Raw genomic sequence first — 16,580 nt, forward strand, 5'->3', positions numbered from 1 at the left:
GCTTTAAAAAAAGTTTTTAGCACTTTGTTTTACGCGTATTATGAATTTCTAAACAAACATTTCAATGAATATTTTAAGTAAGATTTGAACATTGTAGTCAATTTATTTAATATCTTTCTTAAGCAAAACATATATATCTTCAAATTTATAAATTGATTTAAATCAATCTGAGTATGAAGTTTTGATAGAAATCTGACTTTCTGTGCCTTACAAGTAAATGAAATTCAAAAATACTATATCGTGATACATCGCTATATCGCGATGCAAAACTGACGATGCATCACGATACATAATTTCTAATATCGCCCAGTCCTAGTCTAGACTCTAGACTATGTCACAAGAGAGCGGATAGTTGGAAGACTTGTGGCGGGCCAATCACAGCATACCTGTTCTATACGGACCTCGGGCCTTCGAGAAATGTTGTGTCCATTCTGAAGAAACAGTACACAGATATAGGAACAGTGGTCCACCGTCGACCAGATCAAGCCCGTAATATGGTAACAACGCTGGCTCAAGACTGTTTTTTTGAGACTTAAAGTCCAAAGGGAAGGGTTCGCGATAGCAACAAAACTGTCTCGCTATCTGCATAATTCAACAAGAACATCCATTTCAGGGATAGAAGTCGCCCAGAGACTTAATGCAGGAGGCCTTTATGCCTGGCGCCCTGTAGTTAGTATCTCTTTGACTGCGAACCACAAAAAGGACCCTCCAGCATGATGATGATAACACCTATCTTGGACAGAGGAAGATTGGGGAGCATCATCTTCAGTGATAAGTCAAAACTCAGTCTGGACAGTGACTTGAGAAGTGTTTTCATCTGAGACTGAGACGTGTTCTCAGAGAACCCGGAAATCGATATCGGCCCTCTAACATTGTCGGAAAGGATCTCTATGGTCGAGGTGGTCTGATGATCTGGGCACCCATGATGGTAGACGGGCATACTGACCCCTCATGTGTTTGATAGAGATACTCTGACAGGTCAGCGGTACAGGGACGAGATCCTTACACCCTGTGTGATACTTTTCCGCAGAGCATATGGTCTAAATTTCATCTTCCCAGACGATAAAGCCCGTCCACACAGGGCTCAGTTGGTGGTCAAATACCTCCAATCAGAGGATGTTCAACGATTGGAGTTAACTGTGATGTCCCATGATTTTATCTCATAGAACACGCATGGTATTACTTGGACGCTCAATTTCAACTCCCTCGACCATCGTTGTGCTCATGGAAGTCTTGGTGCAAGAGTGGGTGCGGTTACGACAGAAATTAATAAAGACCTTGGTAAACAGTATGAAACTCTTAATGTGAGAGTTGTGTAGCTGTTAGAGGTGATCATAAACCCATTAAACATGTTTTTCTCTGATTGACAAGACTGTTGATCAGCTGCCGAAGTGACCAGTTTCCTTAGTAATTGCACAGGTTGTGCCAATTTTTGTTTTCCCATATATTGCATCCTATAATCCTATGATATTTTGACCAAGTTTGGTTTTATTTGTATTGTTAGTTTTTTCATTGCAAAAAAGAAAACCATGTTTCATTTCAATTGTTTTCACTAATGTATTACTGTATCCTCTACGGATAAAGGTACTTAGTGATCTTTTTAGTGTGTTTTGGATGGGAGAAATGATTAATCTCAAATGCATTTGGCAACAAAACAGTCGATGTATAATCCTTGAAATACTGTTTTTCTGCAGCAAATCAAAACACCAAGGGCATGAACTCTATGACGCGAACAGTTTAAATTAGTCTTATTTTACTAATTTTAAGTTTACGGATAAAAAATAAAGGTTCAATAAAATCTATACTTCCTACTGTCATGTCAATGCATAAAATTAAAAGATACTCAATTTACTGGAATTCACTAAAATGTCCCTTTTAGAAACTTTATCTACTCAGCTCTTTAATTATCCTTTTTCTGAAATTTATTGTTCAGGTTGTCATAATCAATTGCTAATTTATTTTAGATTTCAAGCATTGAAATTTATTTATTCATCTTTAAACGTGTCATCATTTCCTCTTAAGATTATAAATGGGATGTTGTTTCGTGTCATAAAATCTATGATATTAAAGGGGAAAAAATGAAAGTAATATTTTCTATTTTAATGGAGTAAAGCAAGAAGCAACTTCGACGTGCAAATGTTTTCTTTATTCAAATAGTCACTATTCATCTATTCAAGGAATGAATAGTGACTTGTCTGCATTTTTCTTTTTCTACAATTTCTAGCAAAACTCATATTTCGATGAGACTGTTCAAATCACGTTAGAAGAAATAAGAACATTGCAGGCCATAAATGTCAAAATTCTACCTTCAGACGATTCCGAACCGTTGCCATTTTGCGGAACACAATTTCTCTTCGATGAATGGATAAATAAAAAAAAAAGAAGGTAGACATGTATTCTCAATAGTGCTTGGCGTTGAAGCGCGGGTAAATTGAAAGCGACAGAAAACGAAGCTAAAGGTGAAAGAATGGGGTAAAAGGGGGGATGGTGCAGAAGATGATGAGGGGGTAGATCTGCGCGTGACAGGCGCCCCCGAATTTGAAGGCGTGCATTGTGTTCCCTTTTCAACCATTATGCAAATGATTTATGGCGGAAAGATTGCCGCTACAGGAATGAATACGCTTCTCGACGCCTCCTGCTAATTGGATAGGAATCTGAAAATGGTGTTCTTCAGCATTTTCGCAAATTAATTTCTTTTCACTGGCGCATTTTATCGTCTGCACATCATTTACAGAACTCTACAATAATAGCATTGCTCATCACTTTGGCTGGTAATCTTGCGATGCAGGCACGTTTCGTCACTGCCGTGTATTGTGTCAACATTTTCGATTTTCTAGAAGGACTTTTGATATTGGTTAGTATTTTGAATATTAAACAAGTTGTTCTTGGTTAAAGCTTATTGGAGAGAATGCTTTTGATTTGGAAGGGGAATCTTTGTCGTAACTAATAAAGATTTTGTTTTCTGAGACATTCCGATTCATTGAATAATTAATAGTTATGTGATGCCACCAGTTCAGAAAACTGTAGTTTCTTTTTTCTAACTGTAAAATAATAATAATAATAATTAATTAATTAATTCTCGAATTGCATGATACAAACAAAAATTATCTAATGTTTCCTAAAATGCTATTCACCCCTATTTAATTGCTTATATTTCATCACTAAGGACATTACACACCAGTTCAGTGCTAGTTGCTGGCTGAGAGCTCTATGCGAATCCCACTGCTATAACTGAAATTCGAACCTCTTAATCTAGAATCGGGTATTCCATCCCTTGAATCATTTTGGAACAATGTTGACGAATCGGAATGGAAGGATCACGAAAAGGTCATCGTGTCGCCATATCAAAGAAGAAGAAACCAACCAACGATTGGGCAATTGTATAGAATCTGTGTAACTTTTGATCTTGTGCTTGGATTTTTCACATTATACGAAACGATCTTATCAGATCAGAAGGCACGCTTAAAATATACTCTTACTGATTTCTACTTCTGAATTAATTACGAAAGGGGACCATTTTTTTCATATTTGATCGATACGGAATTTTAAGCCTTAGAATATGATGAAAATAACCCCAATAGATAAACGTTTGGGCTATTTCATTGTACTTTTTATTTTTTTTTAGTTTCTATACTCGAATCAAATAAGAAACAGGGAGAAATAACATGAAAAGGAATTTTAAAAAAAACGATCAGAAATCTATATTTGTCATTTTTACTCAATAAAACCTGAAAAAGTAAAAATTTTATTCTTTTTTCTTCAATTGAAAACATCTATGTGTGAAAGAGTTAAACTGAAAAATAATCATGTATGTATGGAAAATGAAAATTCACAACATTGAGGTCAATTATTTTGAAATTCAACTATACCGTATTATCAGATATAATGAGCTTAAAAATAAATCAATTGAAGTTTAAGCATAAAGCCTACAGCTAAAGTGAAAATAAGAAATAGATTTCACTTTCTTATTTTATATTCCCCAAAATATTCTTTACTGAATCATGAATATAAAAAAATACTGAATCTAAATTATTGAAAAAATACATATTTAAAAAAGTTAATTAACAAAAAAAAACTGAATAGACCTAATAAGTAATATCCTTTTGTTATATCACGCAATAATTTCAAACTAAAATCTAATGGAAAAATTCGATTTTTTAGCAATTCTTTTTTTTTAAGTATATAGTATTAACTCTTGCATTATTTATATTTTAACTGAATCATTTTATATTTGGGCACTGGCTAATTCTAAATTTCAAGATAAAAGGCTGTAAAAAATAATTTTATAATACAATGCTCGAAATAAAAAAGCGAACACCATGAATTACATTTGCTTTAATGATTGGATTTTCACATGCAAGGTCTCAATCTCAATGGCTTAATTGCATCACCTTAAATATGATAATTAATCAGTGCAGATGATATTTTTAAGTTACGAAACAGGCATAAAAACGAAATTTCTCTGAATAAACATGCAATTTCATATCATACACTGAATAAGCAAGCAATCATTAAATATAGTTTCATTAGTTTGGTCAGAAAAATGATCAAAATTGATATCCCTAAATGGTAATTTAATTCTTTTGGTATTTCTCTATTTATATAATACTCTGAATAAGCATGCAATCATTAAAATATGGTTTCAGTCATTTGGTCAGAACAAGAATTGAAACTGGAATCTCTAAATGTTAATCTAATTCTTTGGGTATTTTGCAATTTAAACGAAATCGTATTTTTAAATTTTTATTTTGCAAAATTTTTCGGTCAATTTACTTTATGTTTAGATTTTGTCTTTGATCTTGCATTTAGATCCTGCAGAAATTTGCAGATCCTAATTTTTTTTATATCATTTTTAAAATGAGTAATTAAAAATAATGAATAATTATTAAGTAATTTTTTGCATGGATTTATCTTTAGACAAGCCCATTTTACAACAGCGTCAAAACTTTTCTATTCGTCCCTTTAGTTCCGGAGTAAAAACAAAATATGCAGGAAGGGAGATTAAGGGGCCCAAAATTTTAGCCTCTCTTCTGAGCGAAACAATTGTACCATATCTTCTAGCTTGCGACTACCCCTCCCCCTCCCTATTTTGAGGGTCAGGATTTCAAATTTCTTGCAAAAAGGTGTCTGACTTCATAACTTAGAATGTACTAGACAAGTTAATTGGCATACTTAAGATGAGGTTTTCGGACCTTAAGATTGACTTCTTTCTCATAAAAATAGAATATATGTTAATTAGGTTTTAAATTTTTATTTTTATTTTGTACCCTATATATTAAGCACTGCGCATAATATCAAGTTAATGCATTGTTATGCAGATTGTTGTATTCTATTTCTTTAAGCATTTCTCATTATATAAAATTTAAAGAAACATAAAAATGAGAAATTAACATCAATCACAGATTTTTTCATCATGAGTGCCCTTATTATTGTATTTTTAAAATCTTTATCAAATTTTATGCCCAAAATTTACGCATACGAAGGGTTTACAAACTTATATTTTTGGAAGGAAAAAAAATCCATTAAAATTTAACATAATAGTGCTAAAGAAAGCGAGATGAAAAGCATCAAAACTATGGTGTCTGACGCACTAAATGAACTAAAATTTCTTAAAAGAATTTCATTTATCAACTATAAACTAAACTTAAAATTATTAAATTTGCACTTAAAATACTTAGTTCTATCCATTATATTCTATCAAAAAACATTTATTTTATAAAATTTGATAACAATAAATTCATATTAAATGGATTAAACTGTTCTTGTTGGACGTTAATCACACAAAATTAAAATATGATTATACTTGGTTACGCGGCTTTTAAATTCTCCGAATTGGTTTGGAATTTAATTTTAAACACACTTTGAAGCTTACATTTGAATAAAACAATTTAAACAGTTTTTAAAAAATCTAATACAATATGTAATTAATTTTAAATTATTTTATCTCGGTTTCGAGCATTCAGTGTCATTTTAAATGTAAATGTAAATCAATAAATACAATTATAAACATTGAAACTTATTCCAATTTTTGCTTCGATAATATTTGGAATTTTTCAATTAAATGCTTCCTTAAATTCAATATACTCTTTCTTGTTGATTCGAACATATGAATCATTGTGTTTTGCTACATTTTCCACCTTGTAGAATATCTTATCTGCAACAAGAAATTTTTATGCTGTAAGATGTTTTGTTTTCTATGTCCGACCAATTAATATCGCCTTTTGAGCTAAACGTAATAGTAGATAAATTTTGTTACATCCTACTTGTTTCACATATTGCAAATGCGTATATGATTTTACATTGTAATATTACATACATATACAATGAATCAGCAAAACTGCTTGCCAGTAGGCAGTGTAAATATTCTGTATCTTTGAAATTTTTGAGAAAAGATTTATATTCTCTTTATTCATTTATTTATATGTATGTTAAGCATTGGAGAGATTGCCTAGATTTAACAAAATGCTTTTCACATGACATTGAACAATTTGTTCACGGTGCCTCCTATCCCGTTGCCTTGGGTTTTTTTCTTTTTTAATTTTATTAAAAAAAAGAATATTCCTATAAATTACAATTTTTTAATTTACTATTTCCTAAAATTCTTAATAAATTTTGAATTCATAAGGAATGATAAAAGCAAAATCTGTTTCAGTATAAATAAAAAATAATTATATTTTGCTGGTTAATAATATCTAAAATGAGGAAATGAATATTAAATACCCCGTAAGATAATTTGAAAAGCAAATATACCCAATCAATTTCAAATCTAGTTAATTATGTTCAATATTTTGTGCTCTAAACTAAATTAAATTAAATGTGGAGCGAAATTTAGTAAGAGAAATTGCAACTGACTTATTTTAAGTGCATAACAAGAAGTTAACAAAGTACACTATAATTTTTAAAAAAAACATGAAATTAGTTTACCGAAGTGAAATATGCTATTTTATATTAACTTAAAGACTTATTCAGTTTCTTTCATGCATATTTCACTTTATCTTGTAAGTAAAAAGAAAACTATTTGTGAGTAAAACTGGGGGAAATGAATTAAAATATAAAAGATAGAATGGTGTGTCAAATGCATATAGTGTCGCACGTAAAAAGTATTCATTATTCATTTATGAAACAAATATTTAGTCTTTGCAACATTTTATAAGCTCATGCTAATGAGCTACAGAATCATGCTTTAAACAGAAAAATTCTTTTTTCTAGTTCTAATTTCATTTACCCAGAATGAACAAGTATGCATTTTGATTGTCGGACTTAAATAGCGGTATGAAACTTTCTGTGCAAAAAAAAAAATTGCATTAATTCTATATACTAATGCAACACGATCTGTCTTTACATAATGTTCTTCACTAATTATTCACTTCACTTTTCAATATTAATATGAATTTATGCAAAAAATTTGGATTTCTTTGAAAATCACTTAATGTGACTAAAAATTTCAGATGATTTTGTCCTTCATTCCACGACCAGTGACTAATTGGAAAATAAATTAATCAAGTTAAGAGTTAATATTTCTAAATCCTCAAAATTTTTCCTTTTAAAATGACACCTTATTTGCTAAAAAATGTTTATTTTGAATGTTTTTCATCATAGGGTTGACCTTACCGTGGAATTGCCCACCTATTTAATTGATCAGTGGAACATAGAGGAGTTGAAAGGCGATTCTTAGAAATACCTTTACATTTCAAAAAGGCAAACTAGTTTTGATATTTATCAATCAGCTTTCCTCTCTAGTGATTCCTCAAAAAAATACTTTCTTAATTTAGGGCAATTTATCAGGGCAATTATTTGAGTAAAAAACTTACTTATTTTGAATATAGAGCTTGTTGTCGATAATAATAATTATTTGAACTCGATAAAAGACCTACTCAGTATTCTTCAATAGTCGAATTTATTCTTAAATAAGACTAAAATAAAACTTTTTCTCTCTTTTTCAAAACTAGTAACCTTCATCTAATAAGCTCATGAGCTCATACATCTAACAGTTACTAAATTGCAGATTACTAAAGCCAATTGAAATGTCAAATTATAAAGACATATCTTTTTCTCAAAATTACACAGGCTTAAAGCCATTCTATTTCAAAATGCTTTGTAAAAAAAAAAAACTAAGTAAATGATACTTGTTTTTAAAAAAATCAGAGGTGCAATGATTGTAGATAGATGGTTTTCAACTTAACACACCCTAAACGAACACTGCCAAATTCTTTAAAAGTCAAATGAAAATCTTGATTGATAACTCTCTCATATTTCAAGAGAGGGGGAGTTCACGCCCTTCTAATTAACTCCCCGTGGAATTCCAATAATTGGTGGTGTTTCACAGCATGTGGCTCTTTAATAACTTTATCTTCATTTAAAGTTCTCTTGTTTCAATGTCATCTGGCAACTTTGTCCTCTTCCCCGACGAAGTCTGTTTGTTTCATGATTTTAAATTTTTAAATAGTTGATGAGTTAAATCAGTAGAACTTTACGGCTTTAAATACTAGAAGTAACTTTTTCAATTACTAGAATTTTAATTTTCAATTTTCAACTTGATGAAGAAAACCCATTGTAAATTGATAGTTAATGAATTTAATCAGTAAGTCTTTATGGCTCTAAATATGAAGTTACATTTTTAATTGCCAAAATTTTAATTTTAAAATTTTCAGCTTGATGAAAAGGCCAATAGTAAGTTGATAGTTAATGAGTCTAATCAGTAAAACTTTATGACTTTAAATACGGAGATACTTTTTTGATTACTAGAATATAAATTTTAAAATACAAGAGAGAAGGAGAATTGTTGAGGGCCTGGCCAAAATTCTTAAAAATATATAATGCTCATTAATTAGTTTTTTTTTTTTAAAAAAAAGAAAATTACAGAAGATTTCTTTATATCTATATAAAAATTGAAATTTTATATAAAGGGTCTTCGAAAATTCAGCAAAGTAAGAAAATAAGATTTTTTATTTTATTTTATATTTTATAACGGTCGCTGAACAGCCAATCCAATGTTTGGGTTTACTCATGTTAAATTCCGTAGCCTTGTCATTTTGAACCTTATCCAGGAGACAAGGGAACTCCTGGATCAAGTATTGGGAGAAATTTGCCTTCGTGGAGGACTTTTTGATGAAACTATCCTGCATTTGCGTTACATGGAGAGGAAGACCACTAGAACCTCACTCGGTTAGCCTGATGGCAAGGGGACTCTAACCCATGATCCGTCTACCACACTAAGGATATTTTACGTCAGCACTGTGGTCGGTGAAAGCCGGACGCAGAATTCGTATCGAGCAGGCACCTTGAATTAATCAACCAAAACACTCAAATGGGGTGGACCCTTCTTCTTGACTAATATAGCGTAATTCAGCGTTCCTGCTAGTAAGCCAGAAACATATTATAAAATGCAAATTTAAAGTGGGTTAAAAGAAATGCTTATCCTCCCTCTCATAGTGAAAATATTCTGGGTTTCCAAATAATGAAAAAAATCTATTTAAAAAAAAAAGCAATTTGATGAGGTAACAAGAGTTATCCAACAAATTCCGTCAAGAGATGAGATAGTTGTCCGAAAAACTAAAATTGCTGTTCCAACTAAAATATTATTGTTACTGAAAATGATGATTTTTTAAAGACATTATTTTATTTTATAACCTTCGTTGTGAACGGTCGACTCAATTTTTTGGGTTTACGACAACTAATGTTAAATTCCGCAGCCTTGTCATTTTGAACCCAATCCAGAAGACAAGGGAACTCCTGAATCAAGTATTGGAAGAAATTTCCCTTCGTGGAGGACTTTTTGAGGGAATTAACCCGCATTTGCGTTACATGGAGAGGAAGACCACGAAAACATCCAATGGTTATGCTGACTGTAGAGGGACTAACCCATTATCAGTCTATCCCTGAGGATATTTCACGAGGTGGTTATGGTCGGAGCGAGCCGAGTGCGGAATTTGACCAGCCATCACTGGGATTCGGACCCGGTTCACTTCAGTGGAAGACGAAAGCTCTATCCATTGAGCCACCTCTCAGGGCATTATTTAATAGTTTTCTTAGCACCATCTGTTGAGACATTTCGAAACTAATTTTAAAATATTCTAGTTTTTAAATCAAAACGCAGTAATATCTCTTTCACTTTTCTTAAATAAATTTTTCTTAATTCCTAAGTCATTAGGACACCCACTACCATTATTTGCTGACATATAACTGAACAGTATATTAGAAAGAATAAAAATGAGTTTTCGAGGGTGTTGCTGGCATTAAAATAGTATATTTTCCATAAAAAATAATTTTTTTTTTTACAAAATACTATTGAACTTTGAATATACAGTAGAAGAAATTCTAGAATTCCAAATTTCCATTCTACAAGCTTTATACACTCAGACGTTCTTTTGCATTTGAAACCACATCACTCAGTTTCTAAATGGAAAAATCTTTTTTGCATATTCTGCATCCATGGATGCCGATAGAAAAATCCAGAACATCCCCTGAAAAGGAAAAGAGTTTTACCTCATATTTACGCATCTAACTTGGACCGCTGTCCCTACATAGCTGCTGCCACCATGTATTCAGAAAATATTTCGAGGTTCCCACAATTTTATGCACCCTAAGTTCCGCCACCTTTACTTCAAAAGGTTTTTTTTTTACATAGAAAATATGTATGGCGAACTTTTCCTTTGATAGTAAAAGAACATGCTTACAAACACAATATCCGCAAAGAAGATATATGAGGGATCTTGCGGGGGAAAAAAAAGAGGGATTTTTTTCCTACAAGATATTGTTGGAATACGGTGAAGTACTGTTTAGAAAAGGGAGCAGAGAGTCTTCTTTAGAATATTCTTCTTTTTATATTATAATTCACGGTTCTAACGATATTCTATTTCGCTAACATTATAAAAAGGTTTTGTTTAAAAAACTGAAATTGAAAGTATTTGTGATGAAATGCTTAGGTTAAGTTGCTGGTTTTTTTTTAAAATAAAAAATTTAAAAGAGTTTAAATTTCATAACGACGTAAAAGAATGTTTTTTCTTTTTTCAAAATTTCAATGGTCTCGTAACATAGATCTAAACCTTAAGACCTGACAACAATTACGTTTAAACATTAAATTCTGATTAAGCATTTTAGAATGAATTTATTATTCTTTTATGACAGGAATTGGATACCCACTAGTAACGTAGAATGTTTATATCGATCCTGATTGGCTGTAAAAACGTGGCATTTGTTTATAATAGCAACTATTCTTCCCCTTTTATTTCAAGCAAATCTATCCCGTCAAACATGAATTCTCTTAAGTGACACATTCTATATTCCTTCGTAAAGAATGATTTGTTTTACTTCATACTTAACACAAAGACAGTTACGAAGACATGTAGGACATAAACAAACTAATTATGCAACGAAGTGGTGAGATACACAAAACGAAAGTAATCACAGTTACAATATAATACATAAACAAATTATAAATTAATGTCAAATGAAAGACGTGAACCAAAAAGAATTATATTTCAACAAATTCGATACGGGGATGCATTTAATTGATTTCACGTTAATAAACATTCTAACTTACGTGGAGAAACTTAGTTCGACTTTAACTCGCCATCTTGTTATAAACAACTGGGATGACTCTGGGGATGGAGCATTCAACTTCCAATGAGGTGAACCGGGTTCGAACGCCATCGATGGCTGATCGATACGAATTCCGCATCCGGCTAGCACCGACCACAGTGCTGACGTAAAATATTCTCAGTGGTAGACTGTTCATGGGAGTCCCCTTGCCGTCAGGCTAACAGTGGGAGGTTTTCATGATTAGCCTCCCAATGTAACGCAAATGCTGGTTAGTTCCATCAAAAATTCCTCCTCGAAGGTAAGTTTCTCCCTATATTTGATTCAGGAGTTCCCTCGTCTTCTGGAATGGGTTCAAAATTACAAGACTGCAGAGTTTCAACTCATTAGTAGTCGTAAACCCAAAATTGGGTCGACTGTTCAACAACGGCTATAAAATAAAATTTTAAAAATAGCCACCAGCTGGCACTGAGGATCATAGGTCACATGTATCACTGTGTATCAGTTATTTTCTTCTTCTTGAGCAGCAAGTACCCAATTAACATAAGTTATTGCAAAAGCTTTTTATAAATGTCTTAAAAGTATTTTTATAATTGTTTAAGTATTTAAGTGCTACTAACGTTGTAACAATTAAATACTTAAAATGCGTTACGTAATGTAATTGCAAATTATTTCTGCAAGAAAATGTCATTTTCTTTTACCTGAAATATAAGACTGTCCAAAAATAGTAACATATGCATTGCCGATAATTATTCAAATAAATTTATTTATCTTAAAATTTGATGGAATTTTTTTTTTAATTTTATTTAAATTTTGCCAAAAGTAAAGAATATTTAGTTTATCTAATATCAGAGAATTAGTTGCTATTAGCGTTATTGTTTCCACCTTTTCTAATAAATAGTACATATTAATAAATTGATAATTGATATTATGATTGAGATGATTAATATTATTCATTGATATACTGATAACAAATAAAAAGTCTCAAAATCCCCCCCCTCAAAAAAAATAACAGTGCATAGTTACAGCCTGTTATCTTATAAGAGATGTCTACTTTAATTTATAAAAAAACTGCTACAAAACTTAAACTGAAACAAAGAATAAAAAGATTCAATTAAGCATAAAAGCATAATCCTTAAAAAAAATCTTGATTGAAAAAGGAAAAATTTTTATTGCCTCATATACATAAAAAAGGTTCATTTTTCTAAACATTCAAATACATTAAAGTTATTGGGAACATTTTTTGTGACACATGATACTTATAACAACATATAAATAATATAAAAGTATTTGATAGATTTTATTTTTCAATTCAAGAAAAAGCAGAATATTTCATTTTTAATTAAAATAATAAAAAACTTCCCTTTTTTAAGAGGATTTGATATCTATATATATATTTCTCTTACACGGCGATAAAAAAAAGCCTCATTACAACTCCCCGAATGGCAACGCTAGAAAATCGACCAATCATTGCGGCTAAGAATGTCACATGGTGAGNGGGGCGCAACCCACTAGTATATAATATTGTTTCAAAAATTATATTTTGCAAGATAGATGAAGCAAAATGATTAATTGTAAAAAATGTGAAAGATTAAATTTTTATTCTCTAATTGCAATAAAAGAAGTAATCTTTTGCTTTAAAACACTTTAAGAAATTGTCTTGAATTCCGAACAAAATATTCCAATTACAAATTTGAGACATTATATTAATTGGAATAATGTATATGATTATTTACATATGTTTTTTTAAAACTCACATTTGTTTGGAGGCCCTAAGGTTTCTTATTAAAAATTTAAATAAATATTTAAAGCATTTTTATCAATAAAGTTAAATGAACATCTATTTCAAAGTAAAAAGATGCATTTTTATATTATTTTAATAAATAGGAAAATGTTTTTAACTAATCGTTCCATCTCTAATGATAATGTGGATGTCAATCCTAATCCTCAAAGCAAGTTGAGTTTACTTTGTAAAAAATATAAAAATTATTTTCGAAACCTATCTTTAAGAATTTTTTTCGAACTGTAATGAAGCGAATGAATCAATATTAAATAGGTGATTTAAGGTGGGTTCTGTTGCTAACTTAGCCACACAATATATATCCATTGTCATCATCTCAAACAATTACTGATCCTCTGAGCGATGAAAATCTTCTCTGAAGTATTTGATCTGTCGATTTTGCTTCTTAATTCCTATTTTTCTAATTTTCTTTGACTTTTTGGTCTTTTGATGCCTGTTGTTGTTGTGGCTTATTCTCCAACCGAAGTCAGACAAGATCCATCAGACTATTAACTCTCAGAAAATCGAAAACCAGAAGAGAAGAAGCTCTTTCCTGGAAAGACCCAAGCATCAGAGCAGACTGCAAACTGCCCTCAAAGAGACTCTTTTTCGCCAATCTTGAAATTGCCATTCCCGACGTTCTGTTACACTCATTTGATTTTTTGACTATACCAGGCAAAGATATCAGCTATTTCAGCTATGTGTCCAGCCCATTACCGTTTATAACGTTAACATAAAAATATTCTGAATGTTTATTCTCAATAACATTGAAAACTATCATACCTGTTACTTGGTTTCGATGATTTCTCGATAACATTGAAACCTTTTTATTTGTTGTATTGTCCCTGTTACTTACTCTCGTGTCTTTTTCAATGACATTGAAAGGTTTTTTTCTATTGTTACTTTCGATCCTTTCTTAATGACATTTGAATCATTTTTTTTTCTTGTATTGTGCCTGTTATTTTCGATCCTTTCTCGGTGGCATTGAAAGCATTTTTTTTTGTATTGTCTCTGTCACTTTCTATCCTTTCCCAATGACACTAAAAACTTCTACTTGTTGTATTTTTCCTGTAACTGGGTTTCGGTCCTTTTTTGACATGGGCAGGCATATTTCTGTACTACTTTGAGTTGTGCTAAGCCTTTATATGCTCATGTAAGTAAGTTCGGATAAGCGGTTCTCAAAAGGTGTTTTGCGGAACCCTAGGATTCTGTTTAGGAACGAAAAATGGGAAAGGCTAGATAGGGGTTTCGAGAATTAGATCATTTTTTAACCAGTAATGAGTTTTGAAACTGTAATTACACTTACATCCAATCAATTATGCATTATTTATTTAATATTCTGGCTGCTTTTATAAAATTATTTAAGTAAACTGCCTGTAAAGAAAGAATTCAATTATTTTAATAAAAAAGCCAAAATAATTTCTTATAACAATATTTTGAATAAATAATGTAAATAAATAGGCATTAATAAAAAATTGCATTAATATTTCTCATCTAACCTTTCAATTCCAAAAAAAAAAAAACTAAATTCAGCAATACAGAAATAGTTGTTTGTTTTTCTGAAATCATTTAAATAAAATGCCAGTAAAAAAGAATTCAATTTTTCAAAAAAAGAAAAAAAACTTTTTTTCAACAATATTTTGAATAAATAACGTTAAAAAAATATATACATTTCTCCATGTTCTATTTCACTTGTCATTGAGTTCGTTAAGTTAGTTTAGAATTTTTGACGCAAGAGCCATCTATAGGCTATATCACACCAACGTGCTTTAGTTAAGATGATTCGATTAATATTTGAAAGCTAAGTTGATGAATGCAATTTTATATCTTTGAGGTATGAGTCAAAGTTATCGTGAGTTTTATATTAATGAGCAGTAGTGGATTGAAGCTACCAAAATCGAGTTGTCTCTGAGTTTCAAATCTATCGCACTGGGTCAAAATATGTTTTACAATGAGCGGTTTCTCACAATTTCAACTCAGGTTCATTTAATAAAAGCTGCCTGTGGATGTCTAATTTGTAAGCGATTAAAAACACCACTTCAAGCAGCTTCCGGCTAATTCTTTAAAATACTGACATTAAGAAAAATCTCTCTCAAAACGTAGGCATCCATGCTTTAGTAAGATGACATTTTTGAAAAATGAATTCCAATCGATATGGATCCTCAGCGCTATATTGTTATTAATAGCATTGTATTGTTATCTGTTATTAATTATTATTTTAAATAAACGTTACTCTGAGCCACTTCAATTTCTACTCAATTGATTTTGCTTTGTAGAACCTTTGTCCTTGAAAACAAAAAAGTCTCGAATTCTTTTTCCTTCATTATGTTCGAAAATACAGTCTTCAGTCATGTCTGCAATTTTAGCCAAAATACATTTCTTACAATAATTTAAATCCCTTCTGAATAGACCGAATTGCTTCATTTTTCAATAACTGTAAATGGAGCTCATTCCAGTGTATAAATGAACAACGAATTGGTGATTGAAAAAAAAATTATATATGAAGAAACTTGGGAAAATATTTCATCGGAATGGAAGTAAAAGACAAATAACGTCTTTGAATTAAGCGCTTTTTTATACAATCTAAAAACCCTAGGATATAAAGTAGTCCCCTCCCCATACCATAACACATCCTTTGGGTCCAATCCAAGTATTTTGGCAACGCACCAAATGGTTGGCAGGGTTCTGCGTTGGGCAGAGTTCTCCCCAATAGCTATCAGTTTTCGCATTAAGTATTAAAACGTTTTTCGCTCGCCTCGTGGGACGTCTTAACTGTAGACAAGGAAACTCTAGAAAAGTTGTTTACAGCTGTTTCCATTTCAAAACACGATACCGAAAAGTACTCAGTCAAATTTAACGAACGCTATATTTTTTTGGAATTTAAAAGTTTGCCTTCAGATATTATTTTAAATGGATTATTCTCTTATTCTAAATTGTCATAGAGTTTTGAAAAACAAAATTTTATAGTGCATTTCAACAATAACGTTTAGTTTTCTTTCTTATTTGAAATGTGAAGAGGTGGAATTGGTCAACAAGAGACAAATAAAAGAATGCCTAAATGGGAAGACAACAAAGCAACAATTTTTGGGAAAATATATGGCTACCACGCATGCTCTTAAGTCCTTTTAAATTAAGCACTCCAGATTATAGTAACAAGAGAACGCAAATGTTTCATTTTTTATTTCAAATATATATCAACCTCACACAATCAATCAAAAGTATGTAAACTATATAATAGATACGAAACAAGACAATTATATAT

The sequence above is a fragment of the Parasteatoda tepidariorum genome, chromosome 3, assembly GCF_043381705.1.
Source record: "Parasteatoda tepidariorum isolate YZ-2023 chromosome 3, CAS_Ptep_4.0, whole genome shotgun sequence".
Classification (NCBI taxonomy): Eukaryota; Metazoa; Arthropoda; class Arachnida; order Araneae; family Theridiidae; genus Parasteatoda; species Parasteatoda tepidariorum.